The sequence below is a fragment of the Crinia signifera genome, chromosome 1 (genome assembly GCF_055691185.1).
Source record: "Crinia signifera chromosome 1, ASM5569118v1, whole genome shotgun sequence".
NCBI lineage: Eukaryota > Metazoa > Chordata > Amphibia > Anura > Myobatrachidae > Crinia > Crinia signifera.
The window spans coordinates 93471337-93484057 of record NC_139217.1 but is presented as its reverse complement, the minus strand read 5'-3'; the positions used below and the strand labels follow the sequence as shown (position 1 = coordinate 93484057).

General features: G+C 41.7%; 1 protein-coding gene across 5 annotated transcripts in view; it reads left to right on the top strand.

The window, feature by feature from the left end:
* Positions 1-12721, top strand: part of STOX2 (storkhead box 2) — a 248749-nt gene that overhangs the window by 228933 nt on the left and 7095 nt on the right. The window lies entirely within an intron of this gene.

The following is a 12721-nucleotide window of genomic DNA, read 5'->3' as shown; positions in this document are numbered from 1 at the left end:
TGAGGTCATGGGGTTTCTGTAAAATAAACCACTTGGGCTTTTATTAGACACTGGCATGGTTTAATTGGCTGAGGGTACAGAAGATTAACTACGTTGACTAGCATCAACGTTCATTTCCTACCAGTCCTGAGGGTCTTCGTTCTTTGTCCTGACAGCTATAGACAGAGCCGGAACCACCTGCAGCAGCTGCTGGGAAATGTGAGCAATTTAGGAGAAGCCATAAAAGTAAGGGAAGTAGTGGGAGGCTTAGGATATACATTTACAGCCATATCGAGTGATTCCATACATCTGTTTTACATAAAGACACTAGTGTTTTCTGATAAAGTGAGGGTATAAAAATAAAGGTACTGTAATTATAATGCAGTCCACAGCGACATTTATCTTTCACTTCTCTATTATAATGAAATAACTACCCCTCCACCCCGCTTGCTATTGCTGCCTTGGGAAAATGTAGAAGAATTGCAAGTGATTGGGGACAGAATAGGCCATGTTTCATGGACAGAAGAGAGCAGAGTTTTTTTTTTTTTATAATTTTTTGCTACTGCATTTGTCTAATTTCCCAATATATGAATCTCCATACATAAGAAACTGGACAGCAATTTACTTGAACAGCATTTCTCAAATCCACTCCACAAGTAGAATCAACAAGTCATGTTTTCTGGATATCCTAAATCATACACAGGCCGATATTTTGGGGCTGGAGTTGAGAACCACTGTAGAATATGACTATCCAACTGGGGGCTGCAGCCTGATGCATCCCTCCAAAGTTCTTGGTGACCTCCACTGTCACTGATAAACCCAACAGAGCATGACAACCAAAAGAGCATAGTAATACCATGTTCACATTGCCACCCTGGCAATATACTGGGTTTTTTAAACCAGGATATTGCCGTTTCACCGATAATATCCGCTCACCAGACCCTGTTCACATTGCACCTTGGAACCAGAAAATTCCTGGATCAGCCCCATTCATACTCAACCCTGATCTGCCCTGGCAATAAGTTTGAGGAATCAAAAGACGAACTTTGATTGGCTGGCTCCTTTCTTTCAGACCCAGTTTGACAAACCCATGATGAACCATTCACACTGTTGGCTACCAATTTCGGACCTGGGAATAACCCTGCAAAAGTCCCGGTCCAATTCCCTGGTCAATAGTCCCGGGTCGATGCAGTTTCACCCATTTCACTGAGCCACAGCCCAGTTTGTCAGATCTTGCCCCTGAAATATCTTGATGTTTTGGGGCAGTGTGAACGGGGTATAAGTTACTTAAGGCCCCCTTACACTTGGGAGATTTTGTGAGATTTGGCCCAATTCAGGTGGATTGAGTCAATTTATCTGACAAGATCTGATGTGCCTGTCTGACAAAATCTTATGTGCCTGATGTGTAGGACACAATCCACAATCCTGTGCCATTGGGTATAACCAAGAGATTGAAAGAGATTGATCCTCCTGCACATAGGATAAATCTCGAGTCACTCAGGTCCAACTTGTTGAGACAATAAGTTGGACAAGTGTAAGGGGGCCTTTTGGGTCTGATTCTGATTTTGGAATAAAGTACAGTAAGAGAGCAATTAATATCCCTTTTACACCAAAATCCCAGATCTGACTCGGATTGGAACCGTGTTCACAGCGCTTACACTGCGGTGCCAATTTGGGATATTCCCGATTCAGCACCATTGACATTGCACATGGGTGCAGTGTCTTCAATAAGGGCACTTGGAGATGACAATATATCCATGCGCCAGGAAGTCCGCCAGCCCAGAACCTTGTGTCACCTATGTCCCACTGGGAGCAAGCCAAGCACTGGGAAAGCTGCTGGGCTCCCCCAGCCTCCGTCCCTTTGTGTCCCTAGCCTCCATCCATGATGTGAATGGACAAAGCACACAGGCAACTATTTACCTCCTCCTTATTTACATTAAGCCCCATGGACCCGGCAATAACCCGGGAAATGTAATAGGTGTAAAAGGGGTTTTATTATGCATATGGACAAACCATGTTTTAATGCAAGGGCTGCAAATACACACATTTTTTTGCATGCAAGGTAAATACTGGCTGCTTTTCCTTGCAACCCACACATGCTGTATTTGTATATTGCAATTTAGATTTGAGTTTGGGCAATTACATCAGGCCCTTAATACAGTGCACACGGGTCACTTATGGTTATTAAAATGTCATTTGTTTTGGCCTGTTGTAGGTAGTCACAATTTTTCCAAATTTCCTCTGTTTAATATGGATAACTTAGCTGTACCTTGGGGAATATTCAGCACCTTGGAAATACTGCTGTACAGTTTTCCCAATCTCCTGTTCCAGAACTGCTAGTAATGTTCTTTAGTCATCATTCAGTAGCCTTGGCTTGGAAGTGCACTGACTACCATGGGGAGCTGACAGCTACATGGGGGAGCTAAAAAAAAGTTTACCTTAGTGGAGATCTAGTATTAATAAAGTGCAGGTGTGGGAACTAATGCAATCACTTTTTTTTTCAGTTTTTTGTTCCTAATTAATTTTGACACATTATTTGTTTAATTTGTTCCACTGTAAAGTGCAGTACTTTATGTTGATTAGTGAGAATACATTTAAATCCACCATGGTTCCCTATTGTAAGACAGCAAAATGTGGAAAAGCCTAAGAAGGGGTGAATAAATGTTTTTGCCCACTGTATATAATTTAAAGGGCTGAAGATCCACACACACACACTATGTGCGCTGATCCTTGGCGGTCTGTCTGGGAATGTCGTGACTGACAGATGTAACTTCTGAAAGGGAGAGAGCTTTTTTTAGATGGGTAGTGTGAAAGGACTTGATGAGATCACAGCTGCGGAGCAAACAGTTCTTCCTCTCCCTGAGCACCACATGCGTGCCAGCTCAATTTACCTGTCTATGTATCACTATGTTCTAGCATGCAAAGTTCCAAAGTCATGTACAACACTCACCCATAAAAGGTATGGCACTTGACAGTTGTAAACACAAGACAATATTTAAAGGCAACTGTTTCATTTTAGTATATTTGACTATTTTTAACAATAGTCATTTAATGTGATTGCCATACTACATGCCTAGTGATTTCCTATACAACATAACATGCTTAAAAAGTGACAATGGCCAGACTTCCTCTGAGTTTGTCTGGAAAATTGTTTTTTTATCTATGAATTTGTAATTGTGCAGTGTGACATCACCAGGTAGCGCACTGCACCAATTGGCTAATATTGCAAAATTATTAGTTTACAGTACCTTAGATCAAAACCTGTATATGTATTATAATTTAGTGCTTAAATGTCTTATACACATCTAAGTACTGAGCAATGTATTTTATAGGGGTTTGTTCTAATTAAAAAAATATATAATAAAATCCATAGTGTCATTATTTTCTGTAAAACATCAATGTTGGATGACCTATCACTAAACCGACACCAGAATCCCGATTGTTAAATTCCCAACAGTCAGAATCCTGCCTTGCATGGTCCCTTTTGGGGATCCATGACCCATAAAGAGGGTCCTGTGTCAAGTGCAACGAGCCACCGATCCCACAGCGTGGTGAGTCCAGCGAGCCTGCAAGAGGCTTTGATTCGCTTGGCCAAAGGGGGCTTTGAAGTGATCGCTTTGTTATCACTTGTTGTTATTCCAATGTCGTTATACGGACATTCACTGACTGAGTCTCAGATCCGTCATCGGTCGCAGAATAGTGAGCAACCCTAGGATTGCTCAGAATGACCGTCTCAAGTAACCCACTGGAGCCTTTACAATGCCAAACAAATTTGCAGTCACTGTTTCAGATATGCTTACTTAACATTTGAGACCCTTCTGCTTTTTTGAACCCTCTCTACCGTTATCTTCCACAAATATCACTATTGCGCCTACCTAAGAATTACTCCCATAATTACTTCTTTACCTTCATCAAGTATTGCTGACAACCAAGATGGGTCAGTAAAGTTGTGGACTGGTCCTCCCAAGTAATAGTCTTCCCTTTAGCCATGCTCCAATTAGCCGTAAAGATTTGTTCATCAGGCTACAATGTTTTTCCAGTCTTGGAATGATTATTTTCTGCCCACTTTTTTGCAAGAAGAAAGAGAACTTTGTGGTGGTGCTGCCATACCACATCCATGACATCCTACTGTGCAATTAATTGTGTATTCTGATTTGTCTCTCTTTGGCACCACTATTTATATAACTGTTAAATCTTAGCTCAGGTGTTAGCCAGTTTTGTAGTGTGCTCTTAATAAACCAATTTGTAAACTTAGCCTTCTCATATGTTTATTGCAATGGTTGAACATTATGGCAGACTTACAAATAATGTCACCACAAGAACATGTTGATGTGTTCCATATACAAACCCTACAATGGATGTTTTCACCCAATAAAATATTATTTAAGAAAGAAAATGAGAAAGATTGTAACCTATGAAGAGAAGATGGTCATTGAAATCGTGAACAATTTACACATCCATCATCCTACATTTAATGTTCATTGTGGCTTCTCATTGACAGACTGATCAGCTTATCTTTATACTGGTTCTATATTTTGAGTTGCATTTTGACACTATTGATTGCAGGTTAGAGCGACAGAACACGGCCACTGATACAAATATTGCATCTTTATGTATGTAAATGTAATAAACAGTGAACAGATCAAGTATTAGATATGTTCAGAATTCAAAAACCAATCATTTTATGTTTAATCCTTTAAGTGCTAATGTTGCTATCAGTGATCCTCAAAATATCTACTAAAATGCCAGCATCACTCACAGCGACTTTTGGTATAAATAATTACAAATAAAGCCAAACCAATTGATTTGAAGTTTAGTTAAATATTGCATAGTTGCATTTTTATTGGATATTTTGAGGATCTCTCACAGCCTTCAACACTTCAAAATGATCAACTTTAAGCAAGTACACCGAAAAGCCATTTTAACCCCCTTCACTGATAAAAAGTTTTCACGCCCCTGTGCTGAAGTTATTTTGCCGCATTATTGAGCTGGTTACGTTTCAATGACTATATCAATAATTGGTATGTGGCAGCAAAATATTTTGCAGTCCAATTTTATTTTTGCAATTCAAACAGTCTGGTTTAAATGTTTAAATTAATTGTACAGTTTTTTTTTTTATTTAAAAATGGTCTACATTGAATGTTAAACAATGTTAATCTTCTGATTTTAAAGTGGCTCACCATTGGATCTGCTACTAGTGCTAGGGCTGTTGAGCCTGACTAGACGTTGGACCTGAAAGGGTTAACCCATAGAGCCTCAAAGTGCAGAACTCCATTTGGTGCCCTGTACCTTAACATGTAGACTTTGGGTTATTTCACAACCTCTGTGTATTCACAGGATGAGGGGCACAGCGATTTCCACACCACTTTAGGAATTTTTGTACCAGCTAGTAGAGAAAAGTGTGGTTGGTAGAAAACACTCCTTTTTTAATATATCCAAAACTAATGGCTAGGTTATTTAGCTTTTGGCTGTGCTTCAATATTGAGAAATTATCTTTCACTTTATAAGCACATGAATTTGTGACCCCCAAATAGATAGTATAATTTCAAAATGTACAACTTTATGTGGCGGGTGGCTTATCAGATATTTGCAAATGTATTTAACAGAGACTTTTATATACATATTATATACAGAAGACCAGCCGCTGTTTACTGCAGTGAGCAAAGGAATTTTTTTGTTACTTTCTAAATACCACCATTTGTAGGATCTGTTATGAACTTCTAAATTGGTTTATTTATTTATTTATTTGCAGTTTCTTATATAGCGCAGCAGATTCTGTTGCGCTTTACAATAGTAGACAGTGATAAAACAAACTGGGTAATAGACAGACTTGGAGGTTAGAGGGCCCTGCTGCAAGCTTACAATCTATTAAAAAGGTTTAGCACCTTCCATTTGTTTCCAAATGTTTGCAATTGTGTTGTACTGAGGTTTCATTTCTTGAAATGTATAGAAGGAGAGGGATTTGTGTACTCTAAATTCTGCAATTTTCTAGTTCTTTACCGGGGCATCTACCTTAACTATCCTAGCAAATAAGAATTTGGCTTTATCATGGCGTTGTGTGTAACAGGTTGTACAGTAGCTAATTGCGCTTTCAATAATCACGGAGCACATGAAAACATAATATTAGGAAACCCAAATTCAGATGAATACAGAGATGATTAAAGGATTTCAGATAACCCCCAGAATCCCAAGAGTGGATTGAGGCTGCTGCCCTCTGCACCCAGATAACGTTATTGTGTTTGTTCATTCAGTTTAGAAGACCTAAATAGTGGGAAATCAGGATCAAAACCCACAGCACCCACTCATATAAGAACCACATTTCAGAATGTGGCTGGCAGGTTTATTTACTGTAGTCCAGAGTTCTTCTCTCCTTACAGAGCCGGAATTACCCTAAGAAACTGGGAATGCAGGTAAGTGCTGGCCCCACATCTGACTGCTTCAGGTGTGCAATTGTGACATGTAATAATAGAGTTTGAAATGTGAGCTGGCCAACTACCCTGAGATTTTTGTTTTGCATCAGAAAGGCTCCAATGAAGCAAAAAAACTGTAGCAGAATAAACGCCAGGGAGTAGTATAGTTATTTCCAAGTCACTGCGGGGACCCCGTCAACTTAATACACAGTGACGCAGGGACCCCTCTGACCGCGGCTTGCAGACAGCGCCGCAGGTACCCCCGCGCCGCTGCCGAGTTAGGGGGGCTCCGAACTACCTCCCTCCAGTGGCTGGTGCCCTAGGCAAATGCCTAAAGCTGCCTAGTGGTGGCGCCGGCCCTGAACTTACACAGGAATATAGTTCCTGGATCATGCAGGGACATTCCCGGGTGTGCCCCTTTCACACCAGCCTAGTCCCTGCATTTTATGGCGTGAAAGGGGTGCAGCCAGAACCCACTGCTGACACTCGGCACATGCTATCACTCACTGTGGGTCCGGGCACTGATCTGTCCCCTGGTTGTGCAGGCTGGGACTGGGCTGCTGTGCGTGTGACGTGTAGGGTTGTCCCCCAGGGCTGCATGGGACATGCGGGAGACTAGCTGCAGAGAGAAACCCCGCCCACTCAATGTTCTTCAGTTCCCTGATTGGCTTCAGTTCCCCCAGAGGGGCACCCAGAATTTCCATCTCCAGCAGTCACCTCACCCTGCTTCCCAACCGGCAAGCGACATTCAAGCCGGGAAGCCGGGTGAGTAGCTTTTACACCAGCCAGTAGTCTGGAAAGGGCCCGGTAGCAACCCTGCTAACTCGCAGGGTTGAAATCCCAGCAATTTTTCCTGGTACTTTGTCCCAACCCGGGAATTTAGGCTGGTGTGAAAGGGGTATTAGAGAACTTGTTGACATAGACATTAAAAAACAAGAAAAAACTGCATATTGGGCATTTGTAATAGGGCTTCAGTTTGCAGGAGTTGGGGAATGCCGTGCCATCTTAGACTTTTTTTTTTTAAAGCAGAATCATTTACAAGGCAACACCATGTTGTTTTTGCCATGTAATTGCTGCTTTTTTAAAAAGCATAGAGATCATCTGGCATCCTGCACCTCCGGCAGAACTCTGGGGTAGATTTATTAAACTCAGTGAAGTGACTTTTTATCACTGGCCAATCAGCTCCAACCTGTCACTTTTCAAACCAAACACAGTTAGGAGCTGATTGGCTGGTGATAAAAAACAGACACTTTATCACTTCACTGAGCTTAATAAATCTGCCCCTCTATTACATGTGGCCCATGGTCTGCATGAATTACTGTTGGGCCAGTACACTGCTTCAATCCTAGAACCCTGTCCAATGGACTTTCCCAGATAAGAGCTAGAAATATATCCATTATTACAAACTAGTGTTGTGGGATTGAAACATCTAAGCCCAATTTACAATGATTGAACACCAACTCATCCTCATTTCCCACAGATAAGACCATTGTACATAGTGGAACAGCTTGGAGGTATCCAAGGAAACCAGCAAAGCATTGATTTTCTCTTCATGAGACTGCTGCCTATGAGACTGTTGTCATTGACGGCAGTCCATACAGCGTCATGACGGGTCGGTTGGTAGACCTGCATGATACATCGGCATCAGCTGTGCTGCAGAGACAACTTATTGTTCAGAAACATTGTGGTTGTACCCCCTCCCAATGTGCAAGCGATATAGTCTGCAGTACATACAATATATGACATCAAAAAAGGAAAAGAGGAATGTCCTTTTTGGTTGGGTGCATCTATATTGATCTAAAATCTAACTTTTAATGAGAATGTTAAAAATGTTGCGAAGTGTTAAATTTTTTTACACACAAAGAGTAGACATACAACGATTAAAGTAAGAAATAACAATTAATAAAATAAGGTGGCAGACAGAATGCTCTCTCTTAATTTTCTTCTATATATCAAGGATGGATTGGTGTAGGGGTGTGTTGGGGCACCTTATTCTTTATTCACAGATGTAGGGCACTTTATTTATAATCAACATGTGTTGCAGACCTTTTATTAATGCTGCTTACTAATAGTGCCCGCTCTGCGGGTACCCACAATGTCTCTGCTGATAACCCTCACCCACCTGGTCAATCGCCCATTTTCCCAGATTGTGACTGGGACAGAGTGTGGGCTGGTGCCAGGTGTGGTGTAAGATTTTAATATATGCATACCCTCCAACATGACCCATTCCATTAGGTACAAAATGCTCTGTTCCTGGACTTCCCTGCCAGTGGCAGTTGCAGAGTTGGGGCTCCAGCACAGTCCAATATTCAAAAAGGGGAGCCACACCTACTGCCACCCCAAACATCACTGTCCTGGACTCACTGACAGTTGATGTGGCTCCCCTCTTTGAATTTTGGACTGTGCTGGAGTCCAACCTTTGTAACTGCCACTGGCAGGGAAGTCCAGGAACAGAACATTTTGTACCTAATGGAATGGGTCATGTTGGAGGGTATGTATATGGGGTTAATCTTCATCCACTGCGATCCCGCATGTGGAGATTAATGTTTGTCGTGAATGTGAGCCTAGCGATGAGTCTCAAAAATGAATAGAGGTACACAGGATTTACTTCCAGGATCTATCAGGCTACTGCGTTGTAGCACTCGTCTGAGATCTCTGATATTTAGTTTATGGTGTGTATATAATGGCTCACCGCGCCTGAAGGAGCGGCTAACTGTCCCTTTTACTGTGTCACAGATATAAGCTCAATATAAGCTCAATGGCTGGGCACATAGGGGTGGAAGGCACCGGTATATACACCGTTAGTGCCCCGCTACTTCTTACAGGGGCTGCTCAGGGTTATATGTTAATTCACATGTATTGCAGAGCATTCACATATCCTTCTCGTTAGTATGCCCACATACCTAGTACATGCAGACTCTCTATATGCCCATGGTATTTAACGTTGAGTCATTACCCTTTTACCCCACATATAGCAGGGACAATTCGTATGGGTTGGCAACAATACAATTTAAGTTGTCAAAGATAGCTAGGGCTGACGTTAACCCACTGCGAGCCCGCAAGTGGAGGTTCACGTCTCTAATAATTTAGAGCCAAATGCACATTCACAGTCTGTGCTGTCGGCATGTATCAGCGTGGCAGTGGTTAGTGTAGGCAAAATGAATTAAGCGTATATACTCGGATTATACAAGACCACTGTGGTGTGATATCCACCCAGTGCTCCAGGATCTAAATGTCAGGTCTAATCCGCCGGTCGTCCCTCCCACGCCACCAGAGTATTCGCTCAGTGGCTGGGTATATGAGGTTTAGAGACGCCGGTATAGATATCAGTCATGCCCCGCTACCCTTATAAGGGCTGTGGGGTGACGCTTAATACTACACACAATCGAAATACATCCTAGTAATTAAAATAATAAAGAATAAGAGAGAGCTAGTTCTGTCTGCGCACCGCTAGCCGGCACGCGCTTCGCAGAACAGCTTTTTCTGGCCTTGAAAAAGCTGACATTTAGATCCTGGAGCACTGGGTGGATATCACACCACAGTTTGACATTTAGATCCTGGAGCACTGGGTGGATATCACACCACAGTTTGACATTTAGATCCTGGAGCACTGGGTGGATATCACACCACAGTGGTCTTGTATAATCCGAGTATATACGCTTAATTCATTTTGCCTACACTAACCACTGCCACGCTGATACATGCCGACAGCACAGACTGTGAATGTGCATTTGGCTCTAAATTATTAGAGACGTGAACCTCCACTTGCGGGCTCGCAGTGGGTTAACGTCAGCCCTAGCTATCTTTGACAACTTAAATTGTATTGTTGCCAACCCATACGAATTGTCCCTGCTATATGTGGGGTAAAAGGGTAATGACTCAACGTTAAATACCATGGGCATATAGAGAGTCTGCATGTACTAGGTATGTGGGCATACTAACGAGAAGGATATGTGAATGCTCTGCAATACATGTGAATTAACATATAACCCTGAGCAGCCCCTGTAAGAAGTAGCGGGGCACTAACGGTGTATATACCGGTGCCTTCCACCCCTATGTGCCCAGCCATTGAGCTTATATCTGTGACACAGTAAAAGGGACAGTTAGCCGCTCCTTCAGGGGACGCGTGGTGAGCCATTATATACACACCATAAACTAAATATCAGAGATCTCAGACGAGTGCTACAACGCAGTAGCCTGATAGATCCTGGAAGTAAATCCTGTGTACCTCTATTCATTTTTGAGACTCATCGCTAGGCTCACATTCACGACAAACATTAATCTCCACATGCGGGATCGCAGTGGATGAAGATTAACCCCATATATTAAAATCTTACACCACACCTGGCACCAGCCCACACTCTGTCCCAGTCACAATCTGGGAAAATGGGCGATTGACCAGGTGGGTGAGGGTTATCAGCAGAGACATTGTGGGTACCCGCAGAGCGGGCACTATTAGTAAGCAGCATTAATAAAAGGTCTGCAACACATGTTGATTATAAATAAAGTGCCCTACATCTGTGAATAAAGAATAAGGTGCCCCAACACACCCCTACACCAATCCATCCTTGATATATAGAAGAAAATTAAGAGAGAGTATTCTGTCTGCCACCTTATTTTATTAATTGTTATTTCTTACTTTAATCGTTGTATGTCTACTCTTTGTGTGTAAAAAAATTTAACACTTCGCAACATTTTTAACATATTCTCATTAAAAGTTAGATTTTAGATCAATATAGGTGCACCCAACCAAAAAGGACATTCCTCTTTTCCTTTTTTGATGTGATATTTCTCACTGTCCTGGGGTAGCACACCTCCGCCATCATCACAACCTGACAGTAGTGATTGAATCTAGGGGGTCCTGCAACACACACTGTATGGTCTTGTGCGACCAATTCTCTCTGTCCCTTTCATACAATATATGACACTGTGGGGGAAATTTACTAAGATGTGTATTCTACTTCACATGTGATGTTGCTATGGGCAACCAATCAGATCCTGTCTACTATCTTCTAGAGGGTGGTCAATAATTAAGAAGTAGATTCTGATTGGTTTTCCATAGCAACATCACATGTGAAGTAGAATACACATCTTAGTAAATTCCCCCACAATTAATTAAATTAATTAAATGTTAAAAACAATTAATTATGACTATTTTCTTCCCCTCTACACATTTCACACAAAACTTACTCTTGTATGTAGTCACACAGTCTGACCCTTGACCAACATTGCTGTATATAGGCCACCAATAATCTGTACAATCCGGCTGGACTAATATGCAGTACTTATCCTTATATATCAAATGCCAATTTAGCAGGGGTGTCTTAACCAATCCTTGACATTTACCAACAGTTCATGTTTTCCAGGCCTGTAGAATGTGTTTGGTAGGAATGAATGTAGCACATGGTTGTAAATGTGAGTCAGTAATGTGGTAAAGGAAACCATGATCTGTTGGTACTGTAGGTCCCGAGGACTGGTAAAACATTGGTAAAACTGAAGCACCCAATGTTTTATCGGGGATAATAGATTATCCCTGAATGTGGGGGAAACGTAGTTAACAAAGCAGTGGAACATTTTAATCATGTATTCAGAAACTTTCTGGGTTCTGCATTCAATAGCTGGTTGTTTTATATTAGCATTCCCTCTCTTACAAGCCCTACACTGGCTTCCCATGAGAATACAATTCAAGCTCCTCACACTTACCATCACCCATTCTACTCCCACCTACATATCTAACATTATCTCTACTCTCCCACCTGCCCTCCTTACTCTCCTTCCAAAGTGTTACTTCCTCCCATTCCTATTTCCAAGATTTTTGGCCATTGTGCTCCTTATCTCTGGAATTCTCTACCCCTTCCTTTCAGTCTCTCTACCTTCATACAAAATTTTAATTGGGCACTCAAGACCCACTTCATTAAATCTAACCATTTCTCATCCTAACCTGTTTATGCTCACTTCTATCCCTTCTGTGTCATCCCAGTCTATCGGCCCCTTCCCTTTACAATGTAAGCTCTCACAAGCAGGGCCCTCTCTGCTTTTCTTAGAATATATCTCTTCCACCCGAATAAATTGCGTCAGTGCCCTGTCCCCTGATGCAACTGTCTTTACTTACCATGTACTTGTCCTATATTCCATTGTACTGTAATTCGGTATTTTTCTTATCTATGTATTGTCAGCTGCTGAGGAACCCTTGTGGCGCCATATAAATAAACAATATTAATAATATTAAATTGCAGTAAAATGTCAAACATTAAGGGCTTGATGGGTGGATGGTAATTATACAGAATGCTATTTTTGCTAGTACTGTTAGTTAAAGATTACTCTACATTGAC